Below are 9,291 nucleotides of genomic sequence, written 5' to 3'. Positions count from 1 at the left end.
CCGCCTCCCATTTTCCTCCCCCTCCCCCAATCAACTCTCCCTCCCTCATCAGCCCCAAGAGCAGTCAGGGTTCCCTGCCCTGTGGGAAGTCCAAGGACCACCCACCTCCTTCCAGGTCTAGTGAAGTGAACATCTAAACAGCCTAGGCTCCCACAAAGCCAATACGTGCAGTAGGATCAAAACCCATTGCCATTGTTCTTGACTTCTCAGCAGTCCTCATTGTCCGCTATGTTCAGCGAGTCCGGTTTTATCCCATGCTTTTTCAGACCCAGTCCAGCTGGCCTTGGTGAGTTCCCAATAGAACATCCCCATTGTCTCAGTGTATGGGTGCACCCCTCGCGGTCCTGAGTTCCTTGCTCGTGCTCTCTCTCCTTCTGCTCCTGATTTGGACCTTGGGGTTGCAGTCCGGTGCTCCAATGTGGGTCTCTGTCTCTGTCTCCTTTCATCGTTTGATGAAGGTTAATATTCAGGAGAATGACTATATGTTTTTCTCTGGGTTCACCTTCTTATTTAGCTTCTCTAGGATCACAAATTATAGGCTCAATGTCCTTTATTTATGGCTAGAATCCAATTATGAGTGAGTACATCCCATTGAAAAGTCCACCCTTGGTCATTATATAAGAAAACCACACTATCAGAGTGGAGTTAATGTCCTGTGAAATCATGTGGAAGAAACGGTAACGAGCCAAAGAGACGTTGGTTTGTTAATTGTCTGTATATACTTCTTGAGCAAGTTAGACTTATAGCAAGCAAGAAGAACATTCCTTGTTTTGCTCTGTCTCTATGCATGAGGTGTGGGGATGAACCACACCTCTGAATTTTGGAAGCCCTGGGTGGCCTAGAACTCGCTGTGTAGACCAGCCCAGCCTCAGACTCACAGAAATCTGCCTGTTTCTGGCCCCAGAGGACCAGGATGAAAGCTGTGGAACACTATGCCTTGTCGGCCACATTTTAGAGGAAGGGAAGGCTGTCTGAGAGGAACAGGAATAAGGAGACTTATTTTTCCTACCCAAAGGCCCTTCTTACTGCTGGAGGATAAAGCCAGAAGTTTCGAGTTTAACTGACTAAATGGCAATGGCCAGTCAGTAAACTGCTTATTGGTTATCTCCTATTTCCAAAACTGAGCAGGATGGCAGGGAGGAACACGGCAAGTACAGAAGGAACTTGGAGAGCACCCGCTGTACCTACCGGCCGAAGTAAAGGGAGGGAGGGAGAGAGAGAGAGAGAGAGAGAGAGAGAGAGAGAGAGAGAGAGAGAGAGAGGGCCAGGCATGGAGCAGGCTAAGGAGAACGATTTTATCTTATCAGAGGTTTGGCTCATTCAGACTGGGGGCCCATCTGAGGTAGCAGGAAATGACTCTGCTTCGCATCTGTTGTGTGAAAACACCATTACAGGTGCCATCTCAGACCTTGCCGAGCAGGAACCTCCCTTCCCTGTTGCTTCCTGAAGCCGCGCCTTACATTGACTGCTGTATCTAACGTTTCCACTAGAGGGCAGGCGAAACTCACAGATTCTGTGCATGGAGCGTCCCGTTCATTTTCAGTTTTATTTCTTTTATTTTTAAATGTACGCGTATGTGTACCTGTTTGGCTCTGCACCAAGTGGAGACCATGCCTGTGAAGGCCAGAGGAGGCTTTGAAATTCTGGAACTGGAGTTACAGACAGTTGTGTGCAGCCTGATGTGGGTCGGGGAATTGAATCCCAGTCCTCTGAAGGCAGCGAGTGCTCTAAGGGCTGAGCCATCTCTCTAGCCTTTGTTATTTTTGAGATGAGGTCTCCTATATCCGGGTCTGGCCTTGAGCTCGTCATCCTTCTTTCCTTCCTTCTGGACTGAGATTACGCGCAGGCGGTGCCAAACCCAGCTGGGGCACTCGGGGAGACAGAGGCAGTTGGATCTAGATAGAATGAGTTCAGGACAGGCCCCAAAGTTACACAGAGAAACCCTGTCTCGATAAACAAACAGACAAAGAGGCAGTGGCTGGAGGACTGTTGTGAGTTTGAGACCAAATCAGACTATAGTGAGATCCTGTCTTTCAATAAAAACAAACAAGTTACCCTCCCCCTAAAAGAGACAGAGAGAAGCAGAGGACAGTAGAAGACAAGAGAACTCAGGACAGATCTCAGTTGGTAGAGGGCTTACCTTGAAAACATGAAGACCTGAGTTCAGATCTCCAATATCTACACTGAAAATATCCGACATTGTAGTTCTCTTGTAATCCCAGAGATGGCAAGATGGGCTGAGACAAGGGTTCAGAGTTCACTGGGCAGCTAGTCTCAGTCTGGACCATTGAGGGACTTTGTCTCAAATAAAAAGGGGGGAAAAATTAAGAGTGTGTAAGGAGGCCCTGTAGAGAAGCTTCCCCTGGGAACCAGGACAATAAACATTCTTTTAAATTAAAAAACTTAATGAATAGCCAGACGGTGGTGGCACATGCCCTTTGATCCCAGCACTGACACTCAGGGAGGCAGAGACAGGCAGATCTTTGTGTGTTCAAGACCAGCCTGGTCAACAGAGCAAGTTCTAGGACAGGCTCCAAAGCTGAGAAACCCTGTCTCAAAAACCCAAAAACCAATCAAACAAACAAATAAACCCCCAACAATTAATTAAATTACTAAAATAAGTATTATTAAGTATAATATTTACTATTGCTACCATAACAAATCACACCCAACCCAGTAAAGTGGATTTTAAAGCACAGAGAGCTAGGCCTAGGTCTGTAGCTCAGAGGTAGAGTGTTGCCTCTCACGCATGGCATCCTGTCTGTGTTCAGTCCCCAGTGCTGCCAAACAGACCAATATGGGCCAAGTGTCTGTGCAAAGGCCATAATCTCAGCACTTGGGAGGTGCCGAGCAGGAGATCTAGAGTTCGAGACCACCCTTAGAGCAAGTTTGAAGCTAGTCGGGCCGTATCAGACCTCCTCTCAAAAACAACCTCCGGTCCCCTGACCTTACAGCTCAGCAGGTTGGAAGTCCACCGACTGTCACTGAGGTCCAGGTGACAGCAGTGCTGAGTGTCCTCTGTTTCTTGCCATGCCTCATCTCTAGAGTGTCAGGCCAGCAACATAAGTTTTCCAAGTGTTCTTCCGTCAGCACAGCCCCTCTGGCTTCCGCTGGGGGAGACTGTCCAGTGTCAGGGGCTGGAGTGATTAGATCATCTCACTCCTTAATCTCCAAGGCCTTAACCACGCCTGCGAAGTCCTTCTGCTTGCCATAGAGCACCTCCTTTCATTTTGGAGGTGAGGAGATGGCCATTCCTTCCGCCGGAAGTTCTGCTGACCGAGTAAAACATACATCCGCTGAACACACTGTGGCAGGTATCAATTTGGGCTACAGCGATGAGTGAGACAAGGACTTTCCTCTGAGGCTAGAGTGAAAAGCAGGGGCCAGCTACAAAAGGTCTCATAGACTTTCTTTGGGAATTTAAATTTGAAATCATAGGAAGCCATATGTGTCCGGCACTTTTGGCGGCTCCATGAACACAGAAGTTTCAAAACTACAGTAAGGGCTGTTTGTGGTGGCACATACCTTCATTCCCCTTCTGGGGCAGAGGTAGGCAGGCTCTCTATCCAAGAACAGTCTGGTAACAAGTTCCAGACCAACCAAGGTTACATAGTGAGAGATTCTGTCTCAAAAACTTCAGTTAAGCCGGGCAATAGTGTGGCACATGCCTTTAATTCCAGTACTCAGGAGACAGAGGCAGGTGGATCTCTGTGAGTTCGAGGCCAGCCTGGTCTACAGAGCTAGTATGGGGAGGAGAGCATCAGTTAACGAATAAAAAAAGATAAAAGAATTTTAAAAAGTTTTAAAGCCTTTTCTTAGCTTCACTTCCTTCTTTTAGGCAATCTCATCTTGCTAAGAGCTGTCTTCTTCCTCCTCCTCTTCCTCTTCTTCTTTTCTTCTTCACTTTTTTTTTTTTTTCTGAGATAGTGTTTCTCTGTGTAGCCCTAGTTGTCCTGGAACTTGCTGTGTAGACCATGCTGGCTTTGGAGACCCACCTGCCTCTGCCTCTGCCTGCTGTGGTTAGAGGCCTGCACTACCACCATCAGGCTAGAGCCCTCTTCTTTACCCTTCTGCTGAACCTCTCCCATACACCTGCAACTCTGGCTCAATGTTGTACCTGGGTGTCTAAGTGCTACAGAAGGAAACATTCAGATAGCATCAGCACAGTACTAAAATACCCAATACTAGCTGTGACTTCTATGTTAGCTGTGAGCAGTTGCTGCCCCCATCCCTACTCCTCTCTTGGTGCTGGGGTTTAAGGAGGCCTTTTGTAAACTGAGCTATATACCCCATCATTTCTATGGTTATTTTAACTTTAACCGTTTTCCTTAAGTCTTCAATTCTATCTTTTGTTTCTTTGTTTTTGTTTTTTTTTTTTTTTTGAGACAGGGTTTCTCTGTGTAGCCCTTGTCCTAGAACTCTTTCTGTAGACCAACCTGGCCTCGAACTCAGAAGTCCACCTGCCTCTGCCTCCTGAGTGCTGGGATTAGAAGGGTGTATCACCATGCCCAGCTTTCACTTCTGGTTGGACTCCCTTTCTCTCACAGATTGCTTAGAGACTGTCAAGGAGCACGGTCTTTTTCCTCAGGGCACAGCCTCTAGATGTAGCAGTCCATAGATGCCATCTGCCCCTGAGTCTCTCCACTCAAAGACATCTCAGACAACTTTACCATATGCTCTGTCCCGTGTCCTTTCTTCAGTTGGGACAGTTTTCATTTTTCTTCCTTTCTTACCTTGCTCTTCCCTCTCAACCTATGAACACGCTTCTTCCTCGTCTTAGAAGAAAACCAAGCCAAATGTGGTGGCTCAGCACTCAGGAAACAGACGATCAGGACTTTGAAGTCAGCTTGGCCTACATAGCAAGTTCAAATGCCAGCCTGAGCTACGTGTGGAAACCTGTGCCAAGTAATAACACCTTTGGTAATCCTTCACGCTCCTCTGTCTCCTGCATTATAGTTCTCCTCTGGGTGATAAGCTTCTAGAACCTGTCTTTTACTCTTCAAACCACTGGAACCTGATTGAACTCCCACAGGCTCCTCGACCTTGCCTGGTAATGCCCACAAGGTTCCTTTCCATTGGCCCAGAGTTCATCTTCAATGAAAACAAAACAATACTCTTCCCCAAATAGTTTAGTACTGTGAACTCATTTTTTGTTTGTTTTGGTTAAGATTTAGTTTATGTTTGTGTGGGTATGTGCACATGCATGTGGATGCCTGCAGAGGCCAGAAGAAAGCAACAGATCCCCCTAGAGTTACACACCACTGGGGAGCTGCCTGATCTGCCTGCTTCAGCCTCCCAAGTGCTGGAATAGAGGGTTCGCAGCACCAGGCCGGGCTTGTGAACTCTCTTTTTGTATTGCTTTCTCTTCCATAGGACTGTGTAAGACTTCCTCTAGTTGTTCAAACTCCCTTTCTTTTCTTTTCTTTTCTTTTCTTTTCTTTTCTTTTCCTTTATTTTCTTCTTTCTTTCTCTCTTTCTTTTTCTCTTTATATGCATTGGTGTTTGAGGGAATCAGACCCACTGGAACTGGAGTTACAGACAGTTATGAGCTGCCATGTGGGTGCTGGGAATTGTACCCTGGTCCTCTGAAAGAGCAGTCAGTGTTCTTAGCTTCTGAGCCATCTCTCAACCCCTCAAGCTCCCTTTCTACTTGATGTTTCTCCTCTTTTTGAGCCCTTCCCAGTTTCTACTTCTACCAGTCTAGGAAGGCCATTAGCTCTTGTCTCTTGGAAAACTATTTGGGTTTATTGCAGAGTTTCATATAAATAGGGGAAACAATTAAAGGTCACATAAGTTTTATAAAGACATTTCTGACTTTAACAGACAGGAATGGTAGCATCTTAAGTATGCTTAGCAGCTGTTTCCATGGGAGTTTTGGCTGGAGGGCAGTGGGCATCAGAGCTGAGGTTCCCCCAGTGCTTGAAGGGGTTCTGAGAAGGAGGGTTGAGAACCATGAGCTTCACAATGTGACTGGAAAGGGGAGAAAAAGGCAAGAAAGGAAGAGAGCAGAGAACAAGATCCATGATTGAGGAAAGGGGACTTGGAGATCCGAGTTATTTAGCAAACCAGACGCAAACGTAGAGTTGGCCAGTACTGGGTGGAGCCTTCTGGAAAACGCTTGACACAGGTTCTTTAAGGGAGGTGCTCAGAGAAAATAACAGTTTCAAAGTTTTCTTCCTATCTTAATTGGTTTGGAGGCTCCTCCGCTTCTCCTCCCCGCACAGGTTTGAAGACCGCCCTTGGGTAAACGGGAGAGAAAAGTGCCAACATCTGCACCTGCACCTCCTCCATCAAGGTGGTAGTTCTTTCGGGCATCCCTAGCATGCATAATTATGAGAGAAATTCCTCAAACCGGCAACTGAACGCCCACCCCGTGTCCCTTCCAATAGGGTGATCTGGCTTGCTTTCACCTGACCTCAGAGCAAAGGGTTCCAGCCTGGAAAGCAACGACCATCTGCTATCGGGGAGTGGGACTGCTGGCCCCGGGGTCCGCTCAGGACGCCGAGCACGGTGCGGAGGCGGGAGGCGGGAGGAAGAGAGGGAGGGTGGGGGCCAGGTTCCCGCCGCCCCGCCCTCTCGGCTCGGGCGTCTTGGCGATTCGGCGCTGCGGCTGCTGCCGGCGGCCTGGGCCGCGGTGCTGGCAGGAGCGGGCGAGCCTAGCACGCCGTGCAGTGCGCCGGCTGTCCGGGAGATGGCTTCTCCCCGCTCGCCCGCCGCTCGCGCTATTGTCTCACCCGGGGCCGCCTGACTGACTGCGAGCTCGTGCACGCTCCCCGCAGACAGCACCGGGCCCCGGACCGACCCCCCACACCCGTCGATTGCCCGTGCGTCCCCTGCAGCGGGGATCCCAGAGTCGTTGCGGGGCGGGCGAGGGGAGCGGGCGGTACTGCACAGCACGCGGGGACCGGAGCCTCCTGGAGCCTCAGAGCGAGCCGGGGCGTGGGAGCCCAAGTCGCCCAACCACGACAGTCAGGGTGTCGCGGCGGAACCCGCGGCCAGCGCAGGTAGGACGAGTACTCGGAGGTGAGCACCGCCCGGGGGCTGCAGAGCGCCCAGCTAGCCAGCGCGACGAGGGCAGGGCTCCCGCCCCAAAGCACTAGCGCCAGGGGCAACAATGGCAGCGCCGAGAGCCCAGTCGGGTCCCAGGCGCCTGGCAGGTTGCTCGCCCCCACGCCACGGCGCGCTAGCGACTCGGGGCCTCGCGGGCGGTCACCCCTGCCTCCTCCGGAACACACTTCCCGGGTGCAGCTGCAGGGCGAGCTGAGCCGGGGGACCGCTTTGGAGTCGATTTGTTTATTAGTTTGTTTAAGAGCAAAACCTGTCCTGGAGTGGGGGTGATGGGAGTGGTGCTTCCTGTACAGCGGGTGAGAAGTCAGCGTCCACCCTCGGGACTGTATACATTTTTCGGCCAGGAGGAGGGTAGGATTGGCCTTATAAGGATACTGCAGCAGCCAAAGACTGAGAGCTTGCAGGAGAGCCTGGGACCCTCAGGCCCGAGTCCCCGGCCCCTCCGGGAAGGAGCTCCTCGTCTGGGCTGTACTTGTCCCTCGTTTTTTTCAGTTCCATACAGCAGCAGCTTTGGTGTTTCTGGTGTGATAGAAGCTGGAATCCTCGGCAAGGCTGCCAAGCTGGGGTGGGGTGGGGAGTCCAGGGGCTTTGGCAGGCTTTTGGGATGTAGAAAGAGGTTACCAAATGTATGAGGTTAGTGCATACACCCTTGTTGGCTGAGGTTGAAGTGTGCGTGGAGTCTGCCATCGCTCTTGCTCCTTCTGGGTAACCTGGCTCTACATCTCACCTCCCTTTTTGGGATCTTTGTGGTTTCCCTGTCCCAGCTCACCAGTCATGCTTAGGGTGGAAGTCCTATTGTCTCTGACTGCCCTGGTATTTTTATTCAACTTGGTCAGAGAGTTCAGCAGTCTGGACTGCTGAGCCCTAGCAGGCCGGAGATTCTTTAGCAGGCTACCTGGGCTACCAGAAGTGGGCTAATATGGCCCCTTCTTTCTCTAAACTACCTGCTTGTCTGGGAATGACCAAGCAGATGTAAGCAATTTGCTCTGAATTCCAGCCCCTAAACAGTCCTGAATGAAAACTTACTCTCTTTGCTTCCCTGAGGCCTTGGAAAGATATTCAGGAGAGACATGGTCCAGGAATGGCAGCCTGGGCCCACAAATATTCTCCCCTCTCCAGCTGTAGCTCCTGGAACCCTGTCTGTGAGCATGAGGAACTGCTGCTCCTCCGGAGCCTGGCAGTTCCATGTGGGGCTGCGTTCACGGAAAAATTAAGTTGAGGCACATTTTATAGCTATGCCTGACAGCCAGCATCTGAGCAGACAGTGGCTTTGAGAGAGAGCCCTGGACCCAGGCTAGGGCTGCTTCTCTCCTTTGGCTTCTGGGTGAGCTCAGGGTTTGGCTTCTGCTTACTACTGAGTGTATGGGTGTGTATGTCTGAATCTGATGGAGATCCCAGACCTGGCCAGAAGGCAGCCTATCCATTTTCCTTTCCACTGGAATACTGGGTAAGGGATGGTCAATTAGTTTTGGGGGCCCTTGGTATTTTTCTGGGGTGCTCCTTTGGATTTGCCTGGTGGTCTAGAATGTCTGCTTTTTTTGCTCCCTAGACCTAATTGTGTTCCAACAAAAACTCCACACCCTGTGGGCCTTTAGGTCCCTTGTGGTGCTTTGCCCCTGTATTTTACAGGTGCTGTGTGTCTGCTGGGGCCATCCGAGAGAAAAAGGGAGGCGTGTCTGTTTCTTTGTGTGTTGTGACTGATCACAGACTTCAAGTTCCTCATACCTCCAGGATGTACACTTGGTCCACACCATGAGGGATGGTAGAGAAAGTGTCATGAGGCCCGACTTTGAGTGAGGCCTGGCGAGACTTACTTTCTAGACGTGAACATGGACAAGTGGTGAAGTTGATTTTATTTCCATATTTGTAAAACGGGAGGGAAAGTATCTGTGGCTCATGGGATTGTTTTAAATGTGGTGCTTCACCAAATGAAATGACACGTGCAAGAGCAGTCTGCAAACTGCAAAGGACAGCGTCCCCTCCCCTCCATGATGGCTGTAGCATTTGTCCTACGAGAGGAAGAACAGCCAGGGGTGTTGATGGAGTAAACTGAGGGGAATATGGAGTAGGGAACATTCCAGAACCTTTCTCTCTGGATATAGGGAAGCATGGCGCAATAATATAAATACTATTCCTTGTGTGTTCCTCTTTAAATAGAGCTGACAGATGGGAACTGGGAGGGAAAGGCTGCTTAGTATTTGTAGGGAATTGGGAGAAAGACTT

At 50.1% G+C, this 9,291-nt stretch overlaps 1 protein-coding gene across 7 annotated transcripts in view; it reads left to right on the top strand.

Annotated features, from left to right (window-relative positions):
* Window positions 1–6,436: 6,436 nt before the first annotated feature.
* Pik3c2b (phosphatidylinositol-4-phosphate 3-kinase catalytic subunit type 2 beta) overlaps window positions 6,437–9,291 on the top strand; it is a 65,665-nt gene continuing 62,810 nt past the window's right edge. For 5 of the 7 annotated variants that reach the window (XM_050147757.1, XM_050147754.1, XM_050147761.1 and 2 more), the window contains exon 1: window positions 6,599–7,004. The gene's annotated coding sequence lies outside the window, so the exon portion shown is untranslated. Of the gene's footprint in view, window positions 6,511–6,598; window positions 7,024–9,291 lie in introns of those variants that run through there. The other 2 variants (XM_050147755.1, XM_050147756.1) reach the window with 2 other exon arrangements.

This window comes from Alexandromys fortis, unplaced genomic scaffold, assembly GCF_014885135.2.
Source record: "Alexandromys fortis isolate MF-2015 unplaced genomic scaffold, M_Fortis_MF-2015_v1.1 scaffold_58, whole genome shotgun sequence".
Classification (NCBI taxonomy): Eukaryota; Metazoa; Chordata; class Mammalia; order Rodentia; family Cricetidae; genus Alexandromys; species Alexandromys fortis.
Note: the sequence above shows the minus strand (reverse complement) of the source record. Positions and strands in the feature narration are given on the sequence as shown.